This window comes from Astatotilapia calliptera, chromosome 17, assembly GCF_964374335.1.
Source record: "Astatotilapia calliptera chromosome 17, fAstCal68.1, whole genome shotgun sequence".
In the NCBI taxonomy this organism is placed as follows: domain Eukaryota; kingdom Metazoa; phylum Chordata; class Actinopteri; order Cichliformes; family Cichlidae; genus Astatotilapia; species Astatotilapia calliptera.
This window is the reverse complement of record NC_137438.1, coordinates 35727538-35753317: the sequence shown is the minus strand read 5'-3', so window position 1 is coordinate 35753317 and position 25780 is coordinate 35727538. Positions and strand designations below refer to the sequence as shown.

The window sequence follows — 25780 nt, the reverse complement described above, 5'->3', positions numbered from 1 at the left end:
CTAAGATCTGCCTGGTGCGAGTTTTTCCAAAGGGACAACGAGAGCGCTCAGTCAAGATGTATGTCATCCTGGATGACCAGAGCAATCGCTCGCTGGCCAAATCTGAGTTTTTCCAACTCTTTGGGATCAGTAGCAACCTTTCCCCGTACTTGCTGAAGACATGCGCTGGTACTACTGAGATGACAGGGAGAAAGGCAGTCGGTTTCCAGATTGAGGCTTTAGACGGTGAAGTGTGCTTAGACTTACCTCCACTCATTGAATGTAATGACATCATGACCAACAGGTCTGAAATCCCCTCACCAGAGGTAGCACGTTCCCATGCCCACTTGATGCCCATAGCGCCTTACATTCCTGAGATAGATCCCGAAGCACAGATTTTGATGTTACTGGGAAGAGATCTCATACGTGTGCACAAAGTAAGGCAACAAATTAACGGCCCCCACAATGCTCCCTTTGCCCAGCAGTTGGATTTGGGATGGGTGATAGTTGGGGAAGTTTGCATCAACAGGACACACAAGCCTACTGTAGCTGTCTATAAGACTAGTGTCCTGCCGAATGGACGTCCATCTTTCATGGTGCCATGTCAGAATGAAATATCTGTGAAAGAAAAGTTGGCGTATGGCGGGGAGCAAAGACCCGATATTTACCCCTGCCTGTCCAGTTATGGCTCCACCAACATGCCTGCTGAGGAAAAACTTGGGGTAAGCGTATTCACAAGACAGACATGTGATAACGAACCGGCTTTGTCGTTTGAAGATGAGAGCTTTCTGAACATCATGCAGAAGGAGTTCTGTCAGAATGAACAAAACAGCTGGGTTGCTCCTCTACCATTCAGGTCGCCCAGACCATGCCTACCAAACAACCGTGCTCAAGCCTTGTCTCGTCTCCACTCTCTGGATCGCACATTGGGCAAAAATCCTAAAATGAAAGAGCAGTTCATTGCGTTCATGAAGAAGCTCTTCGAAAATGGGCACGCTGAGAAGGCACCTTCTCTCCAAGAACATGAAGAATGTTGGTATTTACCCATTTTTGGGGTCTACCACCCCCAAAAACCCGATCAAATACGTGTGGTATTTGACTCAAGCGCACAAGAAAGTGGCATTTCTCTTAATGGCGTCCTGCTCTCAGGCCCTGACCTAAATAACTCCCTGTTAGGAGTGCTGCTCAGGTTCAGAAAGGACATTGTTGCTGTGACAGCCGACATCCAACAGATGTTCTATGGTTTCATGGTGAGAGAGGACCACAGAAATTATCTAAGATTTCTTTGGCACAAAGATCATGACCTGACAAAGGAAGTAGGGGAATACCGCATGCGCGTGCATGTGTTTGGGAATAGCCCGTCACCTGCAGTCGCTATATATGGACTTCGAAGAGCTTCCCAAGAGGGTGAGCACAAATACGGACCTGACACACGCCAGTTTGTGGAGAGACACTTTTATGTGGACGACGGACTGATCTCTCTCTCGACAGAAGCAGAGGCTATTGACCTTCTCAAGCGCACTCAAGCATCACTGGCAGAATCTAATCTTAAACTGCATAAGATTGCCTCCAACAGTATCAAAGTGATGCAGGCTTTCACCCCTGAAGATCTGGCTACAGGTTTAAAAGACTTGGCGCTAAATGAGGAAGTTCTCCCAGCACAAAGAAGCCTTGGTCTGTGCTGGAGGATAGATTCTGACACCTTCACATTCAAGGTTGCAGCTGACGACAAACCCTTCACTCGCCGAGGAGTGCTATCGACAGTTAACAGCCTCTTCGACCCACTGGGCTTGGCTGCTCCAGTGACCATCCGAGGACGAGCACTATTAAGGGAACTTTCAGCTGACATATGCGACTGGGATACAGAACTTCCCACAAACAAGTTAAATGAATGGGAAACATGGAGAAGATCACTACAGGATTTAAGTAATCTTCAGCTTCCTCGTGCCTACATACAACAGTCGCTCTCCACTGCCATGTCTACTGAGCTGTGTGTATTTTCTGATGCCTCAAACTGGGCCATAGGAGCAGTAGCTTACCTGAAAGTCATCACTACAGATGGACAGTGTCGAGTCGGCTTTGTACTTGGGAAAGCCAAGCTAGCTCCTAAACCAGAGCCCACAATCCCTCGCCTGGAACTCTGTGGGGCAGTGCTGGCCGTCGAAGTGGCAGAACTAATCCTCAGGGAACTCGATCTTAAACCTGATACTGTGAAGTTTTTCTGTGACAGCAAGGTGGTTCTTGGATACATCCACAATGATTCTAAACGATTCTATGTGTATGTGCACAATCGTGTTCACCGAATTCGACAGACAACTTCTCCTCAGCAGTGGCACTACGTGCCAACAGATCAGAATCCAGCTGACCTAGCCACCAGATCGGTCCCAGCATCTCGGCTTGGAGAGACTATGTGGTTTACAGGTCCAGATTTTCTTCACAAGCCTCCTGTGGCTGAAACACATGAGCCCTTTGAGCTGGTGGAACCAGATGCAGATGTGGAGGTAAGACCACAGCTGACATCCTGTGCTACCCATATAACCGAGGGTAAGTCGACTTCAAATAGGTTCCAACGCTTCTCCACCTGGAGGTCTTTACTGAGAGCAGTTGCCTTCTTGAGCCACCAGACTCAATCATTCAGTACCAACCCCCCAAATACATGTAGAGGATGGCATATGTGCAACAAACTTCATACTCCAGAAGAACTGGAGGCAGCAAAGCTGACCATACTTAGGTTGGTCCAAAGGGACGCTTATCCAGAAGAGTATGTTGCACTGCAAGAGAATAGAGCAATTTCAAAGACAAGCACAATCCTCAAGCTAGACCCTTTCATGTGCAACGGTCTTTTACGGGTTGGTGGACGTCTGAAACACTCCACTGTTAGTCTTGGGATGAAAAATCCAATCATTCTCCCAAAACAGAATCATGTGACCAAATTGGTAGTGACCCATTACCATGAATAGATAAAACATCAAGGACGACAGTTTACAGAAGGGGCAATCAGAGCGGAAGGCCTGTGGATTGTTGCCGGCAAAAGGTTGATTAGCTCTGTAATCCATTCCTGTATTGTCTGCCGAAAGCTGAGAGGAAAACTGGAAGTCCAGAAAATGGCCGACCTTCCCCCAGAACGTCTGAGCATGTCTCCTCCCTTTACATATGTAGGGTTGGATGTTTTTGGTCCGTGGGAGGTAATCACCCGAAGAACTTGAGGTGGAGCAGCTCAGAGTAAGCGATGGGCGATCCTTTTCACGTGCATGAGTACCAGGGCTGTGCATATAGAAGTCATTGAGTCCATGGACTCAAGCAGCTGCATCAATGCACTACGCAGACTTTTTGCCTTAAGAGGGCCTGTGAAGCAGCTGAGGTCAGACTGTGGTACAAACTTTGTTGGAGCATGTTCTGAATTAGGAATAAGACAAGATGATCAGAGTCAAGACAAGATCCTGAGTTACCTCTACGGACACGGCTGTACATGGGAGTTCAACCCTCCACATGCCTCGCATATGGGAGGTGTGTGGGAGCGCATGATTGGTGTAACCAGGAGGATACTGGACTCCATGTTGTCTCACGGTAAACACAGTTCCCTGACTCATGAAGTGCTCTGTACATTGATGGCAGAGGTGTCTGCTATAATCAATGGAAGGCCATTGATCCCAGTCTCCTCCGATCCTTCTTCACCACTGCTGCTGACTCCCGCTATGATAGTAACGCAGAAACCTGGTGTACCACCTCCAGCTGGCGAGTTTGTTGGAAAGGAACTTTTGAAGTGCCAGTGGAGACGAGTACAGGTACTTGCTGATGAATTCTGGACCCGATGGAGAAATGAATATCTACACACTCTGCAGCCAAGACGCAAGTGGCAAGTAGCATGTCGCAACTTACAAGTGGGTGATGTAGTGTTGCTCAAACAGAAGCAGTCATCTCGTAACGAGTGGCCGATGGGGTTGGTCACTACCACCTTTCCAAGTAGTGATGGGAAGGTGCGCAAAGTGGAAGTCAGAACAGCATCACAAGGCAAAGTAAAGACTTTCTCAAGGCCTATAAGTGATGTTATTTTGCTCTTATCAATAGAGAGTCAGACCTCAACCACAGACAGTTAAGCATGAAGTGGCATATTTGGGAATGCCAGACGGGGAGTGTTCTGTTTTCAATATGTTCATATGCTAATGACACAAATAAGTGTAAAGTGTATTTCTATTGTTATACATCGGAAAATTGTGAATCTTTTATTTTGACATCTGGATAGACAGGAAGGCTTTTATTTTGACATGTGCATAGACAGGAAGCAGGAAATGCAGAGAACAGTGGGAAAAGCATGGCTACAACTTTGTAATCATTCATGTGGAATCCAAAGCAATCCTTCAAAGGAGTCCTTCAGAAAGCAATAGTCGTAAGTTCTGTCAGTTCTTTGTATATTAAGCAATAAAAAATAGGGTGTTTTGAGACATTATTTTGTACCTTCTTTGAAGTGCAGTTATAGGGTGTAGTTTCTGAGCTAATGATACAAGTGTACGCTCACCTACTACCTGCTTGTTTTCTTTGTAGTAATATCAGTTTGGATATCTACAGTATACTTATTTCATGGTCTCCTGTGTAAGTGCCTGAATATATTTACCTGCTGATTATATGTCAATCGATTAATAGTTTTGTATTATGTGTTTTTCTAGTTTCACTCCAGTTCAATGATGTCAGTGCAAGATGATTGCTATGTTTGGAGTCATTAAAGGAGCAAGTATGCTCACCTTCCTGGCTCTTGAAAAGGAGTTTGGCTGGCTGTTTATCTATGTTCACACTCAGGGAGTTTAACACATAGAGAGAACAGTACAAAGACATTTGAAAACAAGTATTTATAGTAATCTTAGTTTTGTACACAGCATATTATTTTATCATTTAAACTCAATTCTATGAGTGTGCATCAGAAAATTAATGATTTCAGTACATTTTCAAATTGAACCCCAACTTTATACTGGTCTAACTTTAAGATGACTAGTGGGTTTTTTTGTTTTTCTTTTTGGTTGCTATGTGACAATTACCAATCATTTCCTGTCTCGTGACAGAGCTAAAAGTTCAACAATTCATGACAACAGAGCACATTCTTATCCACATTAACCAAAGTTGGCCTTGGTATAAAAATTCATCCAAACTTACTCCACACCAGAAAATAAATTCATCTTACTTTAATACTTAACTGTGTGATGCATGGTGGTACAGGAAGTGCTCAACAGTGCATTCATTGGTCAATACAGAATGAAGGGAATCTGTATATGAAACATTCATCTGAGGGGTGTCGAAACTAGTTTGGCTTGGCCGGGCTTTATTTGTATTATGGTTGTCAGACTAAAGTAAAAATAGAACAGAAAATGCCTTGCAACTGTGAAAAATCAGTTGTTGCACAGAATTTCTTTTTTGGCTGGAGACCGATTACGAGTACAGTAGTTGCGTGTGCAACACCCTCAACGTCTGAGTGACCACTTTTGATCGTAAGACACAGGTCACCTAATGGGAGGCAACTGTCTCCAAATAGATTGCAATTAGTCGGATTCAGTCTGCCCATGTCAGCTCAATTCATCAGTGACGTGTCTCTTTGCAATAGGGTGCTTGACTCAACTGGCCTCCTAGCTGCATTCCAGTCATATCTCTACAAACAAGAGATTTGTTGAACACCAGTGTCCTTTTTTAATTAAACTACGTTACTATTTGTAGAGAAATTATTTGTAGAGAGGTTTTGGCCACACTCTGAGTGTATGTATATAATATGAAGATCTTTTCAGATATGAGTGTCTGCATATGTAGATAACAAATTTGACCTCTTTCAGTGGGAAACTGATCAACTGTTATTGCTGTTCGCTCACCATCTTTACACACCAAAGTTGCTTTGAAGGCAGCAACTGACTGTGAGTCATTGCAGACCTGGTCCCTGTCTTCAAAGCAACCGTCTTAAAGGAAACAAACTCAGTAGCTTATTAAAAATAGTCACCATAGTTTTGCTCTAAAGTTGCTGTTTGTCTTAGTGTGACTGTAGCATTGGCTGGTTTGAGAAACACCAGAGTCAGAAACAGCGGACAGCACTGTCCCACAAAGAGGTCAAACGTTAGTTAAAACCTCCGGGCACTCTCTTTTCATATACAATTATTCTCTGTTCTTTATAGCTATAATTCCAATATATTTCTGCCTTCATCAAGGAGAAAACCAAGGCCTGTAAATGTTAAATATAACTGTGTTATGAAAATAAAGGCATTTAAATTTTATATGGGGCGATCGTGGCTCAAGAGTTGGGAGTTCGCCTTGTAATCGGAAGGTTGCCAGTTCGAGCCCCGGCTTCGACAGTCTTGGTCGTTGTGTCCTTGGGCAAGACACTTCACCCATTGCCTACTGGTGGTGGTCAGAGGGCCTGGTGGCGCCAGTGTCCGGCAGCCTCGCCTCTGTCAGTGCGCCCCAGGGTGGCTGTGGCTACAATGTAGCTGCCATCACCAGTGTGTGAATGTGTGCGTGAATGGGTGGATGACTGGATATGTAAAGCGCTTTGGGGTCCTTAGGGACTAGTAAAGCGCTATATAAATACAGGCCATTTACCATTTTTATATGAAAAGAGAGTACCTTCAACTTTTTTGATATTTTAGATTGTACGTACCCCTAACAAAGAGCACCTAAAGTGCAAATGTTTTCCAGCAAGAGCTCCTTCTTTAAAAAAAATTGTAATTCCACTCATTAGTCTTCAGTAGAGTAACCATTTTCTGTAGTTTATTAGCAGTACAAAATGGACTTGGCTGCAATTCACGATCAAGAATTTAAACAGAATTATGGACATTCACCCACTGAATCCTTCTGGCAACAGACACATACATTTACTGCAACTTGACTGCACTGCTTCGTTTAGTCACATTAACATTTGGTTTAGCAGGTTTGGAATTATAAAATGTATCTCCTTGGCCGAAAATATATTTTGCTCCTAAACCATATTGTCTGTAAATTTAATTGGCGCAAGCGCCACTTGCTGCCAATTTCAAACCTAAACTCTGAACAAAACAGAATAAATTTTCTGTTCGGCATAAGTTACCATAGTTACCTAGCCTTTTTAAAAGAGACGTGACAAGGAATGTCACTTCGTAATAGCCCTCTAAAGATGCGTTCAGCTGTAAAAGCTGTTGTGGAGCACATTTTGTTCAGCAAGTATAAATCTTTTGACCAATCAATTCTCTGAAAATTAGGGTCACCGTTCTCAGTATGCAAATAGGATGGTTTTAATTCAAAGCCTAAAGTCTTTGACTCCTCGAGCATCAAAAAGATATATACAACTTCAGGTGCAACTTTATTTCTTGTGCTTTTTACTTCTATCTGGAAGCAGTTTCATTGTTACAATCCTAATATAGCCATATAATATTAAAATAGGACACCTGAGACTTCTGTATTGTACTTGTTTATCTTGTATGATTATTCTTTTTTGTTGTTGTTGCTGTTCTTTACTTGCTAGGAGACTGAAGCTGAAGGAAAACAGATCGCATGTCTTGCACAGCATAAGAAAACCACGATACAACAATATAATTTGATAGCATACAAAACTGTAATTAGAGCCAGATCTTCCCATGTCTTAATAACAGAGCAGTAATAATGATAAGTCTGTTAAATTACACTCTTGGTATTTTGGTCAGTTTTCTTTCCAGGCCTTAAATAGACACATACAGTGGTTTTTAATGTCATGATATACCTTACATATTGTGCAGCATTTTTCTATCAAACTCACACACCTGTGTAGGCTGCAGCTGTGTTGAGTTTACCCTTTATTATATGGTTGGCCTCTTTATGTTTTTCTACTATTACAGTTTTCTTCCATCCATTTTCCTTCATCTCTCCAGCTTAACTTCAAGGTGAGGGTAGAGGTATCCATGGGCCAGAAGCAGAGTTCATCCCAGGCAGGTCATCATTCTGTTATAGGGCTTACAAGAGAATAAGACTCACATTCACACCTACAACCACTTCTTAGAATCATCAATTTTCCTACTGCATATTCATGTTTTTTAACTGTGGGAGGAAGCTGTAGTACTCAGAAAACATTCAACTCCACATAGACCGATCCAAACCTGGATTTGGGTTTTCTTACTGTGAGGCAACAGTACTAACCCCCGCATCAGCATACTGCCCATCCCACAGTTATCGTTTCCTTTTTAAAACATGTTTTCCTTCCTATAATCCCGCCCTGTCCATGTAACACATTATATGCTGCCAACATGACATTGTTTCCATTGTTTTCCATGTGATCGCCACAGTCAAGAGATTGGACCTGGCGAAAATTAATAAAATCTTGAGGGATCAACTTGCAAAGACTGCGATAAAACCATGACTACACAGAATCAGTCTGCCATCAGTTTGTGATTGAATGGGATCACTTTGGCAGCTATCCATACATTGTTAAAATCCCCGGTAAACTGGTAAAATCTGCAATTCTGTTGCCATCTACATAAACAGGAAGTCACATTAACTACTTCCATTCAGAGTACAACCAGAAACTCATAGATCTGGAGCAGAAATTCAGAAACTCAAACTCCACAAATAGCAACTCATTTGCTGCAGGATGGTGATTGAACTACAAAAATGATATGGGCACTATGCTATCTTGCTTTTATATAAGATTACAACCAGAAAACAACCAGCTGAATCAAGTCCACGATTGTAAACATAAGAGGTTGTGCAGACTTACTATTATTGATTGCAGCATGTTGGCAATCTGTGTTTATAAATTACACATAAATTATTTGCAGAGCTTCACCAACCTGTCTGAGAGTGATTGCAGTTAGTGTGAGTCATACCACAACTGTTTGGAGACAGGTAGCATCCACGGTCAATTGGTCACCCAATTGTTCCTAGTTGCAAGGAGGTTGCTGTCCTATTTTTTTTATTGTAGTGTGACTGAGCCATTAGCAGGATTACAGATGGTAAACTGAGTATAATCATGTGGTGAACTTGCTTCATGGTGCTGGTGTGCTCATCTTCATCTCACTGTTACCAAATGCTCATACGTTTGATCTCCCGGAGTATCAGAACATCTGCTTGGTCTAGTGTTCTCTTTCCCAGAAGTACCTACAGCACCTAAAGCAAGGCTAAATCAATAGCATATACAGGTTAATAGCAGCAGTGTTTTTTTAAGCTGGCACATCAACTATTAATTAGCTGGTGATTAGCGTCAGCTGGAAAAATGATTCCCAGCCTGAGGAGGCTATCGTCCTTGTGCTCTGAAAGGATAAATCAACCTGTATTAAAGAGGGTGATAGTGGTGTGTTTGTGCGTCCTTTATGGAAAAATAACAGAATGCACGAGGAGCATGGAATAACGATTTAAAATGACAAACACGTGTTAGATGTTTTTCAACCTGTAAACACATGATCTCTGTATTCATGTTCTGGAGTTTGTTCTTTTCAGAAATGAAATAAAAGCACTTTACCCGAGGACACAATCATGGGTTTGGCATCATTTTCAGCATCATGCTGGAGCGTGAGGCAGGGAAAAGTACTGAAAAACTGGGAAAGGAAGAGGGTAGATATAGCGCTGATTCCTGGCTTTATTAAAAACCTCAAACACAAATAAATGAGAAAATAAGATGTTTGCTAAATTTCAGGGCCCAGCTCTTGTGTGAATGCAAGTGACCTGGTGCCACACAGACAGCCACCCTCCTGCCTTCACCGCATGACAGCAGGCACGTTTGATGAGTCTCCTTCCTGCTATCCAATTCTTCCCTCAAATGTAGTTTAAATGAATGCCCTGCAGCTAAAGACAAATTCTCTTTCTTTTTTTTTTCCTAAATGTTGTTTTCGGTCTTTTGCATTCATGTTTCAGCGGAGGATAATTGGAATGCACACCTCCATATTCAAGATCCAAAGGGGAGAAAAACAGAGAGGATATTGGATTGCAATTCAAGTGTTTATAGTGTCTGGTTCTTGTGAGTCTGTATGGTTCACTGTTTGGTATGATTACAAAGGGTTTGTATACCCTGGAAAACAACAGGGTGCCATACCTCCAAAGGAAGAAACAGAATTGATTTGTACTGTTATTATTCTCTTAAGGTGGAGTGTCTTTGAAAGTTTACTTTACTGACTTAATTTTTGTTTCATACATTTTTGAAATTATTAGAAGACAAACTTTTAAAAAATGTATTTGTTTAAGAGTGTAGATCACGGATGAAAGCATCAAATGAAAAATAATGCTGTCTTTTAAATCACCCCCACCCACTAACACCCACCGCCCCTCCCTTAGGATCCAAACTGAAAAGCAACATCTACCCCAAATAAACAGCATCACAAAGACTGTGCAGACATGAAAGGAGATGAAACGAGGACATGTGTCAAATACAAATCATGTTCCCGGCTTTGGAAAGCAGAGTGCAGTGTAAATGGATCAGGGACCCCTCAAAAGCAATTACTGCTCTGATTCCCACAATGAAAAACAGGTGTCAAAAGATCCAAGCTTCAGAGGTCAGATTTACTATTCTGTTGCTTGATTTCGAAATGAAGCAGGTTTTAAATAAGTATATGTTCTTGATGAGGAAGATGGTTTTCGGGTTTGGTTTAGCCAGTTCACCTCCTCATCGAAAATATGGATTTCCCACAACAAAATTTGTGCTTTTAAAAAGAAACAAATACATGCTCCTTTAATGTAAACCCTTAAATCATCACGTAATGCTTCAGTTTACCTAAAAACGTACCATGAATAGATAACATACATGTGTCTTTTATTCATCGTATATTGCGTTTCATCGTTGAAACCAAAATGTCTTTGACGCACTAGTTCAGGGCTGCCCAATCCCAGTCCTCGAGAGCTACTATCCTGCAGCTTTTAGATGCATCCCTACTCCAACACAGCTGAATCAAATGGTTTGATTACCTCTTCAGCATGCCATCGTGTTTGGCAAAGGCCTGATAACAAGCCATTAATTTGATTCGGGTGTGTTGGAACAAGGATGCATCTAAAAGCTGCAGGACGGTAGCTCTCGAGGACCGGGATTGGGCACCCCTGCACTAGTTCATCTGGCTCGCAGTCTATCGCATTTCATGGCTTCCAGCTCATTAAAATGACCAAAAAGATTACTTCAACCTTGAGGATAATTTGGGTGAAGACCTATTTGGTGGTGATTGTGTTAAAGTTTGATTAAATTCTGACCGATTTTGTAAATTGGGATAGATGGATGGATGGACAGACACTTCCTTGGACTGGATGAGCTAAAAACAGCATGAAGTGTACTTTTAAGGGCTCGCGTGCCCTTCTAGAACAGCTCTGGTGTGCTTTGGCACTGGCTAACTAGAGTCAAGTGTCTGAAACTCATAGGGCAGAAACTATTACTGACACGGTCCAGGGCTGCTCAGGGTTTTTCTACTCTTTCTCTCTCTGTCTTGCCTCTTTCCTTTCGTCAGCTTTCATGTGGAGTTTAGTTTAGACTCCACCTGCTGGTTTTCCCAATCTTCTGGCAACACACCTGTTTGCCACCAGCTCATTTCCTTCCTGTACTTTTAAAGATGAGCTCAAGCCTACACTCCTCACCAGATTTTCCTTGCACTGGTTCTGGTAAACATGCTCTCTGATGCTAGTTTCAAATCCTAGTGAAGCCTTGTTGCTAACGTCATTTTGCTCTTTACCCCTCAGTAATTCTCGGAGTTGGCTGTAGCTCACTCCTCCGCCTGTTCAGGAAAAAGACTCAAAAGACCGTTCCTGTTCAATGAATTGACACTCACCTGAGATTCTCCCAGCTCCTGACTCTCTCTGAACGCCTGCAAAATAAACCTTTTTAAAAACTGAGCACTGCGGTCTGGCTCCTGCTTCAGAGTCATTTGAAAAAGTTCCCTTTATTGGTTCTGACAATTACCTCATTTACTTTGATGATGGCGGGAGAGAGTGCTGCTGGTCCAAAATCTCACAGAGTTATGACTCGGTATCTGGTGACTGTGAAGGCCATGAAATATGAGTCACATCGTTCTTATACTCATCAAACAATTCAGAGACCCTCTGTGCCATACAGATGGCCTGGAATAGACCACACCATTACCACTGGATAAATATGATCATTCTGAACTTTTTATTAATTTGACATAAACTTGTAAACATCTGTACGTTTGTTTTTCATGCTTATTAGAGTTATTAATATAGAAGCACTTCAGAAAAGCCATTTCAACCAAAGCCAACTCCACTTTTAGGTAAGTGATCCAGATCCACGGCAGAGTCTAATGGTTTCATTTGCCATGCCTCTCCCCAAAGTAACCCGCAAATCAGCTTTGCAGTTTCTTCTTCAGACAAAAATGATCATATACCTCAGTTACATGGAGCACTAGTTGGTGTCAGGGCTACATGTAATATCAAATCAGCTGTAATGTGGCGAGGAGATTAATTCCATCATAAGTTCAGGAAATCTTCTTGCTGCTAATATTGAGCTTCAATCATGCAGGATTTTCCATCACTTTCAGTGTTGTAATTGATGATTGCCGTTTGTATACAACTTTAAACAAATCCATTTGAATATGCATTATATACAGCTGCTGCAAGACTACACATTGAATGCACAACATGACAGTTTTATGTAAGACAGACGAGACAGCTTTAGAGCCCTGACGGATGTGAGATTTGTGGCTTTGAAATCAGGCGGCTGTAATGACCAACACTCAATGTGCGCTGTTCCAGGCCACAGCTTTTGATTCCCTGTACGATCCCACAGCGGCATTACATTCCCCGTGTGCAGAAGTTGTATCAAGGTCGTTTCAAATCACCCCCATCCCCATCAAAGCGACAAGTTCAAACCTGATGCATCCCCGCGCTGAAGAAGACGACATAAATAAGCTCGCCTGACGAGCGAATATAAAGCTTCTGAGTGGGTGGGAGGTGGAGTGGAGGGAGAAGAAAATATTTTTCCCCCTCTTAATGGAGCCGTCAACAATCACTTTCAGCAGAGAGATGGAGTCACAAGGCGGATGGCGGTTTTGTGGTCCAAGGCAGAGGGGAAGCATCATTACCATAGAAAACATTACAGCGAACGGCGGACATCCAGGCCATCAAAGATGATCATCTCATAAATTCCATGCACTGTATAATAGACCTGTCACTCTTGAAGGCTGGAGTGAAAATAATGCCCATGGTTGATTTTTATCTTCCTCAGTGCTTCTGCTGATTACCGCTAAATAGGCCTCAGCTTGTTTGGCTAATAGTCACCGTGGATACAAAATCACAACGTGGTGAGCAGCATTTGATGGCCACTGTCCGAATCCATATGTCCCTTTCAATCTCCCATGTCTTATCGTTAAGTCAATAATATGATGAGCAATTAAAGCGAGGCTGTTGTAAACAACTACTCATCCAGTTTGATGTGCTGCGTGTCCAAGCAGGAGGGAAGATGCACCTCCAGCCACTGCTTAAATGCCAGCAGTAGGTAATCAGCCATTAGGACAGACCCTAGATGGGCAATTGTGACAGCGGATGATATGCAAATACACACCCTGACACACATCGTGGAAGTTAACGGATGCACAAATACACACACGGCCGCGTATGCATGCACACGTACGCTCACATGCACTGAATGACAATCAGATGTTATTTTAGAACAGCGCCCAAGTAAATAAAAGACAAATGCCCAAGGAAGCGAACCCTCTCCTTGTCTTAAAGGTCACAAATGATGTCTTTGTCTCTGAAAACACGGAGTCTAGACGATGTTTTGCAGAGAAAATTTCGAGCAGGAGGGTAGCATTAGGCAGTCGGTTTCACCGTTCTCGTTAATTACATGATTAAGCTCTGCTAAGGTTAAAGACCCATTCAAAGCCCTGCATTGCTAATTGGGACACAAGTGATGCTGCTGTCCAGGCTACGTCTCCTCCTTGTATTCCCTGCACACACATTCACACACACAAGCACGGCAACTAATTTAATAGGTTACATCATGTGAAGGCACAAGCCATTTTACATCTTAATTTTGTGAGCCAAGAAACACCCTGTTGTGGCACCACATTTAGTGGAAATAAGCATTTAGCTAATGCAGTTGCCCAGCAGTGTGAGCATCAGTAGAATCATTTTTACAGTTAATCACTATTTTAAGCAACTATTTCTTCTTCTTTTCAAGTTTCAAATATATATTTAATTAACAGTGACAAAAATGTGTGGCTAATCTGTGCATTAATAATACTTAAACTCTGATTTGTTATGTTAGATCATGTTGGACCATAATAATGAAGGACTGACTGTGTTTAGCCTAGAAGGCACAACCCAGGGCGTAAAATGATCGGCAAGCCGTTATTGAAGCACTTACTGCCACTCATTATAGGACAGTTTTGACATTTGGAGAAACCAGCAGCCAAAACTTCCTCGAGTTGTGTTGCCAAGCAACTGCTGGAAATATTCTTGGACCCTAAACCATGCCCCCTACAAACAAGATACTACATGTTAATTAGTACGCTTTAAAGGTGCTGGTAGATTTTGTTACCTTCTGTCAGTTTGACAGTCGCTGTGATTATCAGGTCTCACCCTGCTCCGATGCTACGCTCAGATAAACGCTGGCTGTAGCTTCATATTTTCTAGATTGTTATTGATCTTCTAATCTAAGTGAATAACTGTTGTTACCAAAAATGTCAAGCAATTTTTTTACTATGTTGTTTTGAGAAACAAATTAATGTAGGCTAATTAGTTAGTTTTTAGTATTTGAAAATGTTTGGTTTTAATTTTGATGTTAATTTCAACATTAGCCGAATGAATTATTATTACAATGTGGTACATTTTAAGTGGTAAATTTAAAAAAAAAACATTACAATACATTTGAGCTTATCTACCAATCAGGCTTCATAAGCAATTCCACAATTCCGTTGTACATGTACAATGACAATAAAGGGCTATTCTATTCTCTTCTATACTTTTGTTTTTAATTTTTTACCTTTTTATAAAGTCTCATTAATAGTTTTATTTTAACTCAAATGTTTTTTTCCCTATCTAGTTTCAGTTTTTAGTTAAGCTTCAGTTGGCTATAATAACCTTGGAGGTACAAAGTAACAAAACCTTTACAGCAATGTCTATTCTTCCCAACCATGACTACCTTCACCACTACTAGAACCTTAGCAGAAACATTATGAACATGCGTAAATTCTGGTAAAGGGCATTTCCAAGCATTTCCGGAGACATACGCATCAGCAATTCATAATAAAGCAAACTGCTGAAATTGAAACTGAGGAAACTTTTACTGCTGTGCTCCTTGCAAAGATCCCACCAAGATAACAAAACACTTGTAGAAATCTCTATTTAATTGTTACAAAAGACCACTTGTGTATTTGACAACACACTGTTCTTTTTACAAATAAAACCAAGTCGAAAAGTGCACAGTGCTTTGGTGGGGGGGAAAAGACTTGAAGCTCCCGTGAAGCATGGTGGAGGGAGCATCATGGTTTCAGGCTGTTAACTGGAGGAATAATAAATTCAAAATTGTACAGAGAACTCTTATAGATGACATTTAGGGCAGCAACTCATTGCCTAAGCTCAGGGGAGACAATGACCCAAAGTTTACACGTAAATCAACAACAGAATTACTAAAACAGAGCAAAATTCATGACATGACCTCAACCCAACTGAAATGCTTTGGCATTACCTAAAGAAGGCTGTTTTGTAAAGATGCAATTGAAACAATGATGACACGAACTAAATAAAGGAACAAGCCAAAATTGCTCAAATATAAATGAGTCATATAATCAAAAAGATACTTCAACTTTACGTTTGTTTTTATTTGATATTTTATCCTTTCAAGACTTTCAACATACATCAGGGCATCATGATACTTTTGTAAGAAAATAACTCTGCTGAGATGCAGAAATGTCAAACACAGATGAAAGACTGCTGGGAGTAGGCGTACAAGTGGGAGCTAGCTAGCTATGCACAGTCTCCCAGGACAGGATCGTAATGAGCACCATGAAAGGCCATTGTGGACAGCAGAGCTAGCAGCTAGCTGTGCAGGGTAGAGACCCTCTGCAACACATGGCAATTTATGAGCATTTCATTAAAATGGAGAAAGGGGAAAAAATAAATCATGATAGTTGTTAGTTAATGAGTAACAAACGTGAGCTTTAGCCCACCTTCCCTCCTGCTTTTGCTGCTTCAGTTAAGCCCTCGGCCGAGACAAATAAACTTACTTCTATAAATGGAGCAGAAAGCATTGAGACGGGTAGACGAATAGGGCACACACTCACACGGTTTGGGAATCCACTTTTATTTCTGGCCGTGTGGAAATAGGCCCCCTTGCTTACCTCTCTCCCTTTTGCTTTCCCTTCTCTTTCAGGCGAACCGAGAGATGGTGATCTTTTCAAAGGTCATTTGAACCATTTGTCTTATCTCAGAGTTTCTTCACTGAGATGGAAAGCACAACAGAGAAACTTTGCCTCAGGCTTTGGCTTTGTACATTTCATAACCAGCCAACAAGAGAACAGGCGGAAAAAATTCTCTTTATAGTAATATCTTCCTCTGTTATTAAATTATGATGCACTAAATATGTCCACATTGATTTTTATTTTCATCAACATGCAATCGGCAAAAGGAAGGTCATAAACAGTACTGTAAAATTCCTTTGAATAATTAATGCAGACCCCTGCTGCTTGACTACACTCGAGTAGCTGCCTTTGTACTTCGACCTGAGTTTGAATCTGGGTTTTGCTATGCTGCCACGACTTGCCCTTTTCATTTCTGCTGTTGTGTCTGTAAACACTAACAGGCCTCAGAGAACGACCCGAATGCCTGTTCACTTAATAAAAATAAGTGAAATATTGTTGTGGACCACCGCTGCTGCTAGCGTCCTACTGAGAGGACTACTGCGACTGTGCTTGAGTATTTACCTGCTATTATGACAAACGAGGGCTGATTATTACCCAGGGTGCACTAGGGACAGCAGTTATTACCGTAACTTCCTGTTTCAGCTGCAGTTAGCTGCTTGTCCTCCGTGTTATTCACAAAACACCTGTGCTTGGTGCCTCAGGCTTTGGCAAAGAAAGATGAAAAAATTAATATTTATAAAGAGGAACAGCTTTAGACTAATCACCAGAACAAAGTGAGCTACATCTTATAATAACTTGGAGGGCATAAAAAGTATTTTACAAAGCTAATATAAAAAAGAAAAGAGCCCATCTACATCATCAAATGATGTTTAATTTCTCAAAGCAGGCATGGTCACAATGTTGTCAGGTTTTGCAGCTGGAGTAAAACACAAACAGCTTCAGCAAATGCAAATAGTGATTAACTAATGGCATAGCCACAATAGAGTAAAATACAACAACCTTCCTGTGACTAACAACCAGTGGTTTCCTGGTGATTGCATTCGGGTTTTGTTGCTGCTGATAACCTATTTGCTGAAACTGCCCAGAATTTGAGGATGCAACACCCTCAGCTACGCAGGCTCAGATTGACTTTAGGTACTTTGAGAAAGTGATTGCCTTCCTATAAATTAGACAAATTGAGGAAGGCAGACAGTTTGCCAACACGTCAAAGTAGTTAATGGGACTTTCTGCCTATTATGAATTTCTAAAGTATTCAGAGTAGACTGCAACAGATTTTGGAACAGAAAGCAGCAGATATGCAGTTTTTACTGATTTATCACACCAAATTGTTGTATTGTCACAAACACTTTCCATGTGATTGCCAACTTCACAATCAGTCACAAACTGATAGCAGGCTGACTCTGTCTCATTGCCATTTTATCACCATCTTGACGCACCAAAGTTGCAATTGATTGCAGACAGTTGCAAACCTGCTCCTCATGTCAAAAATATAATAATAATAATAACAATAACAATAATAATTACCTGCCAACTTTGTTAACTGAAAAAAGAAGCTATGTGCAAAGCAATCTGCATTTCTTCAAGGGGCCACTGGTGCATGCTTCCAAATGCAAAGCCTGTGTTAAGAAGCCCAACTTTGGGTATAAAATCTGCTGGACCTCACTAATTGTAGTCACTAAACAGTGTGTCCTGAATGTGTTTGTGGTGTTGGTACCTTTTGATGCATTTTTAATGGAACTATACAAGGTGGGAAAGTCTAGTATTTTGTGATTTCTTTTTTCTTGGCACTAATTAGAGGGCCCGGTGGCGCCAGTGTCCGGCTGCCTCGCCTCTGTCAGTGCGCCCCAGGGTGGCTGTGGCTACAATGTAGCTTGCCATCACCAGTGTGTGAATGTGTGTGTGAATGGGTGGATGACTGGAAAGCGCTATACAAATACAGGCCATTTACCATAATTAGGATGTACCTGTTTGTCTATGAGATACAGTTTATCAATGCAGCGTGCCAAAAAATTAAAAGCTAGCTTTAGCTTTTAACTTAAGTTTCAATCATTTCTGCAAATACCTTGTCTCCATAAAAAAAGGCATATGACATCCTTAACAATAGCTCATTACTGCTAATTCATGATGTGGAGTCTGATGTCCCAGTACCTACATCCATCCTTTATGTTCAGTCTATGGACCCTTTTACTTCTGAAGTCCATCATGTTTCCACATCATGTCTACAGCTGCTACTGAGCCATTTCTGATGACAGATAAACGTCTTCAGATTGAAGCAGCTGTGATTTACATAGAGCAGGTTATACTGTAGACTAATCAGAAGGTGGTTGGTTCCCAGTTCTTCTGTGTGCATGTAATAAAAGCACTGTATGAATTAGACAGTGTCGCCTGAAGTGGGAAGTGCTTTTAAGGATCAATACTCATATAGAAGAGGAATAGAATAATTTAAAAAATAAACTCAGAATAGGTATTTGGAATTTTTATAAGCCTTACATGTGTCTTATACCAGTGGTCCCCAACCTTTTTTGCGCCTCGGACTGGTTTATGTCCGACAATGTTTTCAGCCTTTAAGGTGTCGCGGATAAACACAACAAAATAAAACCAGTACCGGTTAAAAATAAATAAATTATCCATGATACACAGGAAAAGACCCAGGGAAAATGAGTTAACGCTAAAAACAATAAAAATCCTGAAAACTATAAATTTCACATCCGAGCCTCAAGTTTCGTGGCCCGGTACCAAACAACTCACGGACCGGTACTGGTCGGTGGCCCGAGGGTTGGGGACCGCTGTCTTATACCATAGCAGGGGCGCCTCCAGAATTTTTTCATGGGGTGGCCATATGGAGGCCACTAAAAATATTGGGATGGCACACCAGGTTGTTGTTGTCAAATCTGGGTTACTTGAAAAACATGATAAAAAGAGAGAAGGAAAAGAATTATGTGCCAAGTTAATTTCCTGCTATTAAAGTTGATATCACTGAAAATATGTACATATGGAAAACAAATAAGATTTTGAAATACATAATAGTCTGTTTTAAGGACGAAGAAATAACAACTTAATATTTCAACTCATTGTAGGGTCTCTCTTTCTCTCTTTTGTGCTCACGTTTATCAGAGTTTTTGTGAAAATAGCATAGTCTTTCCAACCCCTGGCGCCCCTGTGCCATAGGTACCATATCTTTTTCATACGGTATAAAATTAAACAGATACAAACTCTACATATTTTATGACATACATGTTTTATGAGAAAAATTGCAACCACTTTCATAAGTTAATCATGGTCGGAGGACTATAGGTGGTATAAGACATACAACACTTATAAATATTTAGCATAAGTTTTTTTCTGTTTCTAGAACCACACTATACAAATGGAGTCATTTTATAAGTGCAGTGCGGTTAGTTTACATGCATCATTCTGCACAGTGAAGGTCAAGTGAAGTAAAAGAACAAAAGATAAAGAGACATGTTAAGTGTGTGGGGGCTTTGAATGATTAACTCATTAATTTTAGGCCGCTTGCTTTATTCATTCAGCTACTAATCTGCATGTAAAGTAAAAACATTGCATCATAAACAACAACGCCTATATAATGCTTGATAAGAGTGAATGCACACGCTTTTATCATTACTAAACAGCACAACGGGAAGGTGAAAACGGATACAGAAGTTGTGGGTGGGTGGGTGAGTCGGTGTGCACTGGTCAGTCGAATCAGATTTCAGGACTCAGTTAAGCAGGTCATAATGACAAAATGGCTTCAATTAACCTGCTGCTCTCCGGCCAATGACATTTAGGCTCACGCGCGACCTGAATCGAAACTAGCCTCCCCCTCTGCCCTCAGAAGTGTTTTTACTTGTAATTGCCACCTAAGCATGAACAGGAGCCTGAGAGCGAAAGGAGCACTGGTGCACCGAGGGCACTTTATCAGATGCCAAGAGTGTGTTTGCTGCATGTTTATGCGCATGCTGTTGTGCACATGCTCCCCATCCACACTACCCACCTCACATGAAGCTGCCCACAGTGTTTCTGGCAGACTTTACTGCTCTCACAGCAGCTCCAAAAACTGAAATATTCATCTTTAATGAGATGTTTACAGCAGCTGATTTATTTTGATAGTCTTAGGCCTGCTGTTAAGAATATTCATATTCACGGCTGAATCTATGTTATGGAAAAAGAACATTTATACAAGTCTATCTGTTATACCCAGACACACTGCCTCCTGTTTTTCTCTGTGATTTTGGCTGCTAGTGCCACCAAGTGGTCCGATTGTCAGGGCTTCAGGACGATAACAATTCTGCAGTCTCCTCTCTGTCCTTTTCTCCTCGGTCGGCTTGGTCTATGTCCTGGACTGATTCACCATAAAGGGTAAAAATATCATTTTTTTCTAAAACAAAATGTTCAAGACAGCTCAGTGGCAGACATCTACAGTACATCCACATTACAAACCAGGGATACAAGTGTATGTGTGTCAGGTGGCTCAAAATGACTTTTAAGGCTCGTGATAGATGTGTTTTTGATTGTTGAGTAGCTTCTAGATTGAAGAGCAGTCCACCAGCATCACCTGCACACTTCCTCTCACTCTTTCTTCCACCTCTTGGGACGGTGAGCTGTGAGTGATATACGAGACAGCCTAAGAGAGATGAGAAGGGTCTGCCATTCCCTGCCAAGAGGGGACGTGGCAAGGCAAGAGGTTACACACATGGAAATGTCATTTTCCGCAATTCACACCCTCCCTGTTTCCTCTGAGATCAGGATGAGAAATGCGACTTATGAAAAATGTCTCCCATTACACGTTTGACCCAGCTGATCTTTGCCGCTGACCCCCACATCTTATAAGAGTTACAGCATCGCAGTGTCTTGACCTTTTTCGCCTTCCTCACATACAGCCTTGCACTCACCGCCCCTCTTACATGTGCCTTTAAGTTAGTAGTGACTGTCTTATAGTTGCCAAGAGCACTGGTGAGTACATGCGTGATAGCCCTTTTCTAAATCAGTGTTAATGGATCTGCTTTACACCAAAGGACACGAAATTAATCCGGCAATAATAACCACCATGGAATCCTTACCAGGTACGGTACATCAGCTGAACCCTGACATATGCAGATGAAATAATTACTGCTGGAACTGCATGCTTACCACCGCTGGGGAAAGTTACCGTAAAAAGTAATTAGTAACAGTAATTTACTTTCCTGCACAGACTTATTTTGGAGAAGCTTAAAGGTGTTTAATAAGACACTTACTGCAATGATATGGCTTGTACACCCACATGCATACAAGAGAGTTACTGCGCCCACTTTAGCCTTTTTTTTTCTCCAACATACACCTTACATAGAAAAAGGAGTCACACCTTATATTTTGAGTTTCCGTACATGAAATTTCTTTATGCACTTACACTCAAAAATGTCTTCTAATGTGGTATTTCACACCATTTCTTTTAATGCAATCTGAAATTTAGGTGTGGTAGAAAATAATAACTTCTTAACATTGTACAATTTTAATCTCTTTGCACATTTTTCGTCATTTTTGTGAAACTAAACGTAACATTTTTTTTTATAATGGAGAAGGTTTTGTTTGTTGGTTGCTTTTCATTCCACGTTGTTTTTGCTTTTGTTACTTCATTGCTCTTTGATCCAATTGCATGGGATGGCAGAAAACTATTTATGCAATAGAGTCAGAAAGCCAAAAATAAAATAAAAAATATGAATATTAAAAACTTAGAGTACAGGGGAATAAACAACGATAATAGAAATTATTTTTAAAAAGTTATCAACGATCATTAATAAATTACAAGAATTGAAATTAGTAGCTGATATATTATCTCCACGTTATGCCTGGCAACAATTTACAACCTTTACTGCACAATTTATTTCGAGCATGCCAGAAAAAATACAACTAAATAAGGCCGTATGAGCCTTGAATAAAATACTTTGAGTAAAGAAAAATGTTTTCCTATCTTTGATAAAGTCTGACCTGTCTATAAGAAAAGGAAGCTTTGGTACTTTGAGCCAACATTCCGTAAAATAGAGGCCTGAAAATAAAAGACTTTCCAATAACAGAATATATATTTTTCCCACACAACTCAGCTATTAATTTGGTTTTTATTTATATTTCAACATAGCTGTTTAAATATATGTTGGCTTTACAGAAGCCAACAGTGTTTAAGGAAAATATGAAACAGCATCGCTTTAATAATCTGAGAAATGTTTTCCATCTTGTCCTGCCCTTGGAGTCAGTCTGCTGCTAAAGTGCCTGCCTGCATGCATGCAGCAACATACATTGTGGGTGGGATTTCTGACTTTCAACACCGAGACCAAGTCCGACTTTGAGAGAGCTGGCATAAGCTTTTTATATCGCACACCTACTGAAGCCTACTGCTTTTTGAAAACACAGAAACATGATAACATCTGCCTCTTCTATGAAAACATATTTCCTTGATAGGGGTACAGTTACCGTGATTTACTGCGATGCATTTAAAGCACCATAGTTAGTTTGAATATGTAAAAGCTATAAATATTTAATATAAAAATAAATATGCACAAACTTTTTTTTTGATCATGTGAATGACCCACCAGGAAAGATTCATAAATAGGTTCAGGTTTGTTTCTCCAGTTGGTAAGTTTAGGTTTTTTTGTTTTAAACCACTTTTCTGTTATTGCTGTTTACACCATAAGAGGTTTTGATCTTTGCCTTACACTAATGAGTTTTATAATAATAACCATGGTTATTATTATAAAACTTGTAAAATGATTAATAACTTCTCCTTGATTCAAGCCGGCGGTGAACCTGTTGATTTAGCTGTCTAAAGATAAAATGAATCCCTTTATAATTTCCTAATAGCTTCATATTATGACAAAAACATGTCTAAGGTTGGAGAAAAAAAGTCTTTACCTGTGTTTATTTGTTTTTTATTTTTTACAGCTTCCATATTGTGGTTAATAATCAGAGGAGAATAGATCTGCATCAATGAAGGTAAAAAAAAAAATTAACATAAAAATCTAATAATGTTATAAAAAAAAAGCAAGTGCGTTCCCAAAATGCCAAATCATCATTAAAGAAAATTCTTTTAGGTCAAATTTTTGCATTAGATGTCTCATGATCAATCGGACCATTCAGAAATAATGATCACCAATGAAAAAAAAATGTTGTTTTATTTGTTTAATAAACAATAATATATTTGAGTATCATATTCAAAGCCCTGGTGTTCAATGAATGTGAGTTGTAACTTTAATGTAATTAGTAATTTTAGTACAATTACATTTTACAGTACTGTGTTACTGAATAATACAATGTGATTACAGTAATGCGTTACTTTGTCACATGTTACACCGAACATTGGATGTACCCCTGCTTCCTTAGTATCCAGGTATAAATATTTTTTGTTTGGGTCTGTTATGCATTAGCCAAAATTAACATCCTAACTGATAACAGAGGGAAAAATACATCCAGCTCGCAACCCAGTGTGGCTAAAAAGACTTGGAGTAGTTTATCAGCTCTATTTTTTATCAGCTCTTTCACACCTAAATAAGTATAAAAAAAGGGGGGTGATGGTAAAAAATAAATAAATAATTCGGACCAAAGACTAACAGTGGATGTTAGATTTCATATGTAAATTATTAACAAAGGCCCAGACATGTCTTACTGAGTCTTAGTACTGTAGCTAAATGCTACATATTAAATGCAATTTTTTTCTAGAGCCCATCACAGAGGTGTTGCTTTGACATGTAGTATTATCCAATAAACCACAGCAGCCACAAAAGGACCATACAGGTTTATGGAGCCTTAAATTCGCCCTCTTCAATCTAAGGGTATTAACATTTGCATCCACTTCTAACTTTATGACGTGCATGGCTTTATAAGTTGGGATTTTTTCTTATTTGTAATCAGGTCCTAATCATACTTGAATGTGTGTGTGTGTGTGTGTGTGTGTGTGTGTGTGCATGTGTGCCAACTGACTTTAATCAAAATCAATGTAAATCGATGCTATTTTGCACATTAATATCACCCGTGATATGAGATGAAAACATGCTTTACAGAGACAGCCAATAAATAAGACAGGAACTGTTTTACATATTTAAAATATTAGTCAGTGTTTATAAGAGGCACACCGCTATTAGTGGAGACGGAGGCAGCATTCATACTGAGAAATCAAGGATGCAACGTTGTTGTTACACATTTATGCAAAACAAATCTGATCACAAGTAACCTCCGGGCAATGATACAAAAGAAACTGTGTTGCAAGAGGAAGCAAGCAAATATTTGATCACACTTAAGAAGACTGTCTGTGTGTCATTCTTTTCATCCACACCCAACTTTGCAGTGTGCTAACAATGTCCATCCTTAAAATCTATCGTTCTAACTGAAAAAGATTGCAGATGTCATGCTCATTGCAGAACGGAAGGCAAGAAAAATGATTTAACCGTCATTACAGTTGGACTGATAAAGCATCATTATATTGTTCAGCATTCATGGTGAAAACACATTAAACAGAAGGTAGCCTTCAAAAGTTATCTTAGTTGGAAAATGGGGAACCAATGAAGAGTAAAAAAATCTGAAGAATCCATCATCTTTAAGTTGAATGGCAGTCTTCTATCATGTTTTTTTAAACCACCAAGGTGTGTCATTTACCCTAGATCTGGCTAAATCACACAACTTAACATGCCTCATTACGTTTTACAGTGGAATTGTTATTTAAATTACCTTTTGCAATTCAAATCTACAATCTAGAACCCCAGAGAGATAATAACATCCCCCATGGATGTTATTAAATATATTACTTGCCAATCCAAAGATGAGTCCTGAGGCACAGCCCCTACAACTCAAAGACTTTAAGGTTATAATGAGCGGCTGCTGTCACATTTCCCTTCCTATTATATCACTTGAAAAGATTATGCTTATTTCCTGTCGTGTGTTTCGAGTCAAGATGGGTCAGGGTGACCCTGCTTTTCTAACATTTTCTAACAATCCAGTTTGGTCAGATTCTCTCAGTAAATATCTAATTAAAATATGTTTCAAATGATTTCATTTTATGGCAGCACGGTGGCACGGTGGTTAGCACTGTTGCCGCACAGCAAGAAGGTCCTGAGTTCAATTCCAACATCAGGCCGGGGTCTTTCTGTGTGGAGTTTGCATGTTCTCCCCGTGTTTGCGTGGGTTCCCTCCGGGTACTCCGGCTTCCTCCCACCGTCCAAAGACATGCACTTAGTGGGGATAGGTTAATTGGATAACCCAAATTGTCACTAGGTGTGAATGTGCGAATGAAAGTGAGTGCGAATGGTTGTCTGTCCCTGTATGTTGGCCCTGCGACAGACTGGCGACCTGTCCAGGGTGTACCCCGCCTCTCGCCCTATGACAGCTGGGATAGGCTCCAGCGCCCCCCGCGACCCTGAAAAAGGATAAGCGGAAGCGAATGGATGGATGATTTCATTTTAATAATTCAGTCAAGATAAGAGATTTTTAAAAAGCTGGAATCATATTTCAATCAACAGGAAAGGGTATCCTGTAAAAAGGCTAAGGGGAATTTAACATGGAAGAAAATGGCTGGA

The 25780-nt window shown here is 40.5% G+C and overlaps 1 long non-coding RNA gene across 4 annotated transcripts in view; it reads right to left on the bottom strand.

The window, feature by feature from the left end:
• The window catches only part of LOC145421413 (uncharacterized), a 142170-nt gene that overhangs the window by 49848 nt on the left and 66542 nt on the right, over positions 1 to 25780 (bottom strand). Inside the window, exon 4 of one of the 4 annotated variants that reach the window (XR_013902767.1) lies at positions 7099 to 7910. The exons of 2 other annotated variants lie outside the window; for them this stretch is intronic. This is a non-coding gene — a long non-coding RNA (uncharacterized LOC145421413). Of the gene's footprint in view, positions 1 to 7098; positions 7911 to 19325; positions 20899 to 25780 lie in introns of those variants that run through there. One more of the 4 variants, XR_013902764.1, reaches the window with a different exon arrangement.